The sequence below is a fragment of the Theropithecus gelada genome, chromosome 5, assembly GCF_003255815.1.
Source record: "Theropithecus gelada isolate Dixy chromosome 5, Tgel_1.0, whole genome shotgun sequence".
NCBI lineage: Eukaryota > Metazoa > Chordata > Mammalia > Primates > Cercopithecidae > Theropithecus > Theropithecus gelada.
The window spans coordinates 117,075,305-117,083,622 of NC_037672.1; the positions used below are offsets into that span (position 1 = coordinate 117,075,305).

General features: G+C 35.3%; 1 pseudogene across 1 annotated transcript; it reads right to left on the reverse strand.

The window, feature by feature from the left end:
* Positions 1-2,535: 2,535 nt before the first annotated feature.
* Positions 2,536-3,505, reverse strand: LOC112624363 (annotated as a pseudogene). Its single transcript, XR_003119390.1, has 2 exons — positions 3,485-3,505; positions 2,536-3,371 (listed from the first exon to the last, which is right to left on the reverse strand). The product of XR_003119390.1 is annotated as a signal recognition particle 19 kDa protein pseudogene (transcript).
* Positions 3,506-8,318: the final 4,813 nt, after the last annotated feature.

An 8,318-nucleotide genomic window follows, 5' to 3' on the forward strand; every position in this document is an offset into this window, starting at 1 on the left:
GGATATCTTGCCTTAAATAAGTCTTGGTCAAAAGCAACACACTGAAAACAAAATTCTAGCTTTATATTCTTACCTGCCCTTAACTGAACTGAGAGGAGAGAGAGAGAGAGTAGAAATTATTAGAGAAACATGAAATACACACTGGTACTAATATGGGACTTTATCCTTCACATAATTAGATTAATGGGAAGAAAGTTTTAAAGGATGTAACTTTTTAAATGATCTAACGTGCGCTGCTTAGTATCATTTTGCTTACTATCTCTAATCATTGCTTACAGCCATGACCCACATTGGGAAGCATGCCTTATCCCATGACCCCCAAGCAGAATACACATCAGACCTGAGTTTATATCGCCTCTTCTTAACTGTTTGATCTTTGGCAAGATACCTGAATTCCTTTAAGTCTTGATTCTTCATCATCAAAGAGGGATGATAATATTTACATTTCAAGATCACTTTGAGAATTTATGAGATAATAATCACACCGTGTCTATTCCTGTGCCTGGAATTTATTAAAAAACATGAAGACCTACAATATGCCAGTCACTCTCCTTGGTACTCAGGGTACAGAGGAGCACATGACCAACAAGAGTTCTGCTTTTAGCTTCTTTTGAGGGAAAATCAACTACGAACATCTCAATAAACAAGCAAAGTCACTTCGGGTGTGATAAAACGCTCTGAAGTAAATAAAACCAGTTGATATGAAAGAAAGTGACTGGTATTCAAGAAATACTCATTTCCTTCCTGACTCTTGCCCCTATATGATTGATATTTAGTACACGGGAAAAAATGGAGACTGTGTTAAGAATACGCTTGCTTATTTATGTCAGGCAGGTACAAACAGTGAGTGTAACAATGGCAGTTAAAATCATATCTAAATACATGGCCCTAATTTTAAGCTTCTGGATTAAGAAATTTAAGATCTTCCTTCTGAAGTTATTTTCTATAGAATGTCTGATCTTCTCTTAGAAAACATTTAATTGTTCATGTCATGCAAATTAAATACAGCTGAAGGTTTATCACCTACTTTTGTCATGGCTCTGTGTGTGTGTGTGTGTGTGTGTGTGTGTTTAATCTCTAGAAGTTATTTTATTATGTTTGATGGGTTTGACTTAGGAGAGTTGAGAAAATTTTTTCACATAATTAGAGCCCCTAACATTCTTTTGTAAAAATAACTAATAATTTAAAAATTACCCATATTTTTATTTCTACACAGATCAATTTCCTAGAGCAAATTTTTTTTGACAAAACTTCTAAAAATCTGCAATATAAGAAATAGTAAGCCACTCCTTTTAAACTGAATTACACTGAACTTTCTATACGCTGTTTAGAAGCAGGAACTGATTGCTGAATTCAGAAAAGAGTCCCTTAATGGGCAGCGCTCAGAGGTCAGGGTGTAGGTGATGACAGAATGGGTAACTGAGATGGAATAATTTGCTCTCGCACCTGAGACAAAGGATGGAGTTATTTAGATAAAGAGAAACAAGTTCGGGGATGCCAAAGACCTATTATTTGACCTGTGGAAGATAAATGAATCGATTTGAGGCATTACACACTAATTTTGGAGGGCCAGGAAAATAGTTCTTCTAATTTCTTTATTACTTAGCCACTCTAGTCATTTGCAATGATTTTGAGTTTTGTCACTTTGTTAGCATTCCTCTGATGTCTAAATGGCATAATTATTGGAATTAAGATTTTGAAGAATCAATTAGAAGAGTCTCTAGTTGGATACTCAATTAACAACTATTGCCAAGGCAGCTACTCAGCTCTCACTGTCTTTCATCTCAGCCATAATTGAATCCTGCTTTTCTCAAATAACAATGAACCTTTTGATCTCTGTGAAGAAGGAAAGATCAAGCTGATCCTCAGAATCCACAAATGAATGTCTTTCATCCCCCAAACCTTCTTCAAAGATGCAGTTAAATTTGTGTTGCAGTTATGTTTTCAGTATAATTACCAGGCACAAAAGAAAATTACTTCCTTTATTATCATAACTAAAAAAAACCATTTCTTTCTTCTTCCAGTTTTTTTTAATGTTACATTTAAAATCAGTAGATTCATGTAAATTTTACTTTTTCTCTGGCAATTTACAATAAAAGCCTTTCAAAGTGATTTCACATTTTTTTTTCTTTTTTTTCTGTCAGAACTTTTACCTCTAAAACAAGTAGTTCAGTGCCACTGGCCACTAATTTGCTTCAGAAACATAATGTTTTCTGCTCTCCAGAACAGCAATTATGAATGCTTAACAGACCAGATGATGTAGTTCTTGTTCTGACCCCAATGTTTACTATTTGTTCTTTAGCAAGTGAAATTTGAGTTCTGAACTCCCAGTTTCATATCTGTAAAACAACAATATTTTGTCCATAATGTTATTTGAAAGGAGAATCAAATGTAAATGCACATGTGCTGCTTTTTAAACATTGCAATAAACTCTACAGTGTAAGTTTTATTACAATAAAACTTTTTATTATCATAGCTCTAAAAGAACTCAAGCAGCATGCAAGGGTTCATAAAGAGCTGCAATGGTTGACTTCATTTTTTTTTTTTTCAGTTTCAAATTTTATTTCATTAACTTAAAAGGTGGACAAAATGTTTATTTTAAATCGAATTGAAATTTATCTGAAACAAGTAACTCATTTCAAGTAACTTATTTTACAGTCCATTGTCCACTTAAAAATAATCTTTCTTCCAAAAAAACTGCATTGAAAGACAAAAAAATTCTTTTATACACCATAAAAGCGAGATGCAAACTTCTGATGTAAATTTGTTTCACTATCAACTCCGATGATAAAGATGAGAGGCACAAGCATTCGCAGTTCAGTTAAATGATGCAAACAAAAAGCTTCTGTTTCCCTCTGATATAAATTAGAAGTCTCCATTCATGTCTCTTACAGTAGTACCACATACTTGATGCTGATACTAGGTTACTTCTTTTTCTTTCCTTTCCCTTTTTTACTTCCCTCTCCTTGTTGAAGACTTTGGTCAGCACCTCCTGCTTTTTGTGTCCTTGTTTTTAGTTTAGGTATCGTTTCTGCTGCATACAACATTACTGACTTACGTGATGGGAACTGCACAAGGCAGTGGCTGCCATCTTCCTGTTTGAGCTGGACCCGGACTCTGCCTCTGTATTAGGCATCACGATTCCATTCTCTAGAGTGCATTTTATTTTTCTCAAGAAATACGTTAAGTCCAACTGCTGAACATACATCTTGAATCTCTGTAGCTGTAGGATTTTCAACAGCCTTACTTATGGGGATTCGCCTTCCCTCTGCGATGGTCTTCTTATTATTTAAATAAGCAGGATAGATACAAATAAACCTGTCCTGATCGGCTGGGGACCGCGCGGCAGCGCAAGCCGTCTTCACAGGAGTCTAAACAACAGCCCAGGAGCCGTAGGTAGGAACCCGGGAGGAACCCGGCTCCAAGTTTCCGAGATAGCCCGCCAACTTCAATTTTTTATTGCTCACTTTGTGCGGCCACTTACAATTGTATGGGCAATTGGCATTTTGAGAGCCTGAATTTAGTGCTGAAAGCCTCAGTTCTGCTTAAAACAAATCCGTCGAGAGGAACACTGAGATTCCAGAGGTAGGAATTTGGACAGATCCAGATCTACCCTTACTCATTACTCTGTTAGGCTTGATGTATGTATCTGACCAATGGACTGCCTCAAGAAGTTCATGAAAATTTACTTATAGCAATAATGACACAAGGGATACTCCATCCATAATAACATCAATTTAATTACAAATCTGTGTTAATACTATCCTCTTCTGTCGCTCATTACCTCATTCACCAAACCTTTGACAAACAAAGCTACTCTAGAATTTATTCTATGATTTGGTCCAAATGGCTCTCATCTGGAGAGTTCTCCAAAATACAAATCAGGGATTTCAGTTCTGTAGAAAATTGGAGACCCCTTAAACAAATTTCTGAGAACATGTTGCATTTTATTTCATGGAGTAAGCTGAAACTGAGCAGAGCTAATTGAGAAAACGATGTCAGAAAAAGGAGCCTAACAAACAATAAGACACTGTGATGGTAAATTTAATGTGTCAACTTGACTAGGCCACAGTGCCCAGTTGTTTTAGCAAACACCAGTCTAAATGTTGCCATGAAGATAACTTTTAGGTGACATTAACATTTAAATTAGTAGATATTAAGTAAAGCATATTATCCTCCATAATGTGAATGGGCCTCATCCAATCAGGTGAAGGCCTGAAGAGCAAAGACATGTTTTCCAAAGAAGAAGACATTTGGCCTAAAGACTGGAACATAAAACCTTATCTGAGTTTCTTACCTATCTATGAAATTTGGACTCCATGCTGTATGATCAACTCTTACTTGAATTTCTAACCTGCTAGCTTGCCTTACAAATTTTGTACTTCTCAGCCCCTACAATTTAGTGAGCCTATTCCTTACAATAAACCTTTCTTTTTCTCTCTCTCTGCATATATATATATATATATATAATGGATATATACAATCGATAGATATATAATGGATAGATATATAATGGATAGATATAATGGATAGATATATAATGGATATATATACATGTATCTCCATCTATGTGTATATACATATATATACACATATACACACACACACATGCACACACATTCCCCCACTATATATATATGTGTGTGTGTGTATATATATGTATGTATAGTGTGTATACATATATGTGTGTGTGTATGTATATTCTGTTGATTCTGTTTCTCTGGAGAACCCTAATGCAGGTCTGCTGTGATTGTTATAAGAAAAGACGTTTTCTTCACTTATTTTTATAATCCAACAAAATGAAGTGGAGAAGTGGACAATAGTTTAAATTGTAAATTCACTCATGAATAGTCCTTTCAAACTCATCTACTTCCAGTTCTCCAACATTTATTTTTTGCATTTCAACTAAATGTCTAACGTGAAATCTTACAGCAGCAGAATTCTGTGTTCAAGAAGCCAAGTTTCTAAATAAAAGTTTTCTTTCCTGCCAAGTTCTAATGTTATCTCAAAGATAATACCTTGTGATCTTAAATTATAGTCATTTACAAATATCATTAAAATGCATTTGTGTACTTTGGAAAGAAACCTAAAACTTGCTATCTATAAAGACATAATAGAACTGTAATTCACATTCAGTCTGGGAGGCCCAAAACATCATTTTTTAAAAGAAAATAGAACACAGAAAGGAACTAACATTTAGAGAGTAGCAAATAGTTGTTTGAAAAATTAAGAGAAATGATCACTGTAGATGTAGTCTGCATGTTTGCACACAAACCAATCAGGAACAAGCTGACTCAATTATCTAGTCATAACTGTGCCAGGCCCTTTGGGTGCGGAAGCTGTAATCTAATGAGAGAGACAAAGCTAAAATATTAAGCATTTATGTCAATATTCCCAGGTTCCCAAACCTTTTGTTTAGATCTGGAAATAAAATAATAAAATAAAAATTACCCCAAAAGTTAAGCTGATTGTTCGAGGTTATAGGAATGACCAGAGCAGGCCCCCACTAGTTTATCTCAATTTTCCACCGCTGAAGCCCTGCTCCTGGAGTTCCAGGAAAACCATCCAAAGATCATCGAAAAGTCAAGGTTCTCTATTTCCTCAATTCCTAGAATGCATGGAAATAACACACCTATAACCTTATAGGTGTGTTATTTATTTTAAAATATTGGAGCAAAGAGAATCACTAAAAAACCTGTGTGTGTGTGAATACATATGTGTGTACACACACACACACATACAAACCCATGTACATGGAGGTGGAGAGGGAGACGTACTTCAATTTCAGAAATTTTTAATTTTTTAAAAATGCATGCTTTAAAAACCAAATTTCATAGATATTATGTGTAAAAAGTCATAAGACTATAGAGATGCAAAAGAGAAGGGCAACAATGTGACTGAACAAATGGAGATGGATTTCAAAGGGAAGGTAACAGGAAAAGAGGACATGAGGAGGAATCATTTGGGAGCGGCAACGGTATGAGCAGAAGTGCTGGAGAAGAAATGACTGAAATTGATTTTGGGAAACTGACCAGTGTAGAATGAAGAACCTGGGTACTAAGCAGTGTAGAATGAAGAGCCTGGGTTGTAAGTAGCTGAGATAAATTTAGATTGATTGAGAAGCCTTATTGTGGGCAGAACACCTGAAGGGTTTGATCTTCTCTGTACATCCAGCATTTAGAACTGTCCTTGCTACATTGGGCATTTAAAATTAAATATAAAGTGAAATTTTGCTTGATACAGGAGGTAGTGAGACGGCAATTTCTTTTTTTAAAAAAAATCTGAAAAGTATCTTGGGTTATTTTCTCCCATAGGCCTCATATTTAAACCATTCATGCAAGTACATTTTTAAACAATCCCATACTGATTCAAACTATTGCGTTCATAATATTATAAAATCACATATTCCCCAAACTCAAAACTTTGTAATAATTATGATGTTAAATTGACTAGAACTAAGCTAGCACAGAGACATGTTTTCCAGTGCTACAAATCACTTTATTTTGCTGTCATTCAAGTAGTATATCACTGTTTTAATGATACCTGGGATTTGCCTTAATTAGGTATAGTAAGACACACATGCTCAGAAATGGCTGTCATGAAGACAGAAGTTTGTTATACTCATAGATCCCTAGAAACAGGGGGCTGGCAAGCATGCAAGGGGATTGGTCAGAAGGCAGAGGGAGTGGGAGAACATGGGGGTAGAAGTCTTTACTGTGGTTTCCTTTGGAAATTATGGGCCAGATAGTGTAAATGGTTTAGAATTGGCTAATTTGAATACTTTTAGCAGACTCTGGGGCATAGTCACTCTCTCTAGTTGTCTGATATCTGGCCCTGGGGTATTAGGACAGGGGGATAGTGACCCGAAGTACAAGGGCCTGATAAAGGAGGTGGCTGACTTATGGGCTCTGGATTGGTTGGTTTGCATTTTAAAGTTGTGCTCAAGGGAGAGTTGCATATTATCTCTAGGAATTGGCTAATCCTAGGAGGAGCAGTCTCTCTAAGCTCAGCAAGCCCTGCGTGTCAAATCAGCATAATACAGAACATAAAAAGATAGGGTTCAATCACATAGATGCGATAACTGTAATTCAGAAGTTGTGGCTACCCGGCACATAGGTCTGGTCTACTAAATATAGCCCAGAATATCCTAAGATGTTATCAACAAACGTGAAAGGAGGCCAAAAAGACCAAAATACTACCTAGGGAACGAATTATGAGGCAAGAAGCAGACTAAGCCTTGAAGCACTGGGACTGACCATGACATCCCAACATTTGTGCTGGATGAAACTCTAAGCTACTCATATAAAAACCTTTCTTGAGAACAGTAGCTTCAGTGGGGCAGATGGGAGCAGCTGAAAAACATTAGATGGAAAGGGTAAGAGCACAGAGAGGGGGAGCTTTAAAAAATTTCCCACTTGAGAAGAGTCAACAAACGAAAATAACAAAATGAGAGATGTGAAGATAGCTGGCCCAAAAATAACTGCTCAGGAGATGAATTAATTCCAGATAAAATGTTAAAATGGAGCAACCCTAAAATGAGTTTAAAATAAGAGTTTAAAGTCCTCAGAGAGGCAAAGGAAGGAATGTTCTCTATTTTAAAAAAAAATTATATGAATAAAAAAATAGTTACTAATCCTAGAAAATATATAGGCATCTAAAAACACTCAAAACTGAAAGGGTTACTATAGAATCAACAAAAGTAAGGAAAGAATTAAGAAAATGGAAGAAAGAACTGAGATCTGGAGAGTCCGTGAGTACCTTATTTAATAGTTTAATAGGATACCAGCAAAGGATAATAGAGGAATGTTGGAACAGCATATTCAAAAAGATGACAAAGAAATTGTAATATATATATATAAATAAAAATTGATGAGGAAAAGAGTAACCCTTAGTTTACCAATCTAACAAAAATTAGAGGGGAAAAAAAGAAGTCAGGAAAAGTCTTTGATGAAACAAAATCATGAACCAAGATGATTCACGTAACTCCAAATACATTATAGTAACAATAATGTAAATGGATTAAATGACCTTATTAAAAATCTGAAATCATTGGCTTGGGTATAAAAAATCAGTTATGAGCTGCTTATGATAGACAATTGTACGTACATGCACACACACACACACACACACACACCAGAAAATTTCAAAATTAATAAGACTAAGAAATATACTGGCATATATGAACCAAAAAACTTGATATAGCAGTATCAGTCAAAATAGGAAATGAAATAGGAAATGAAGGAAAACCATTAATATGAATAAAACATATAAACCAAAATCCTTGAAAAGACCATAATAATTATAAATTTCTGTATCTT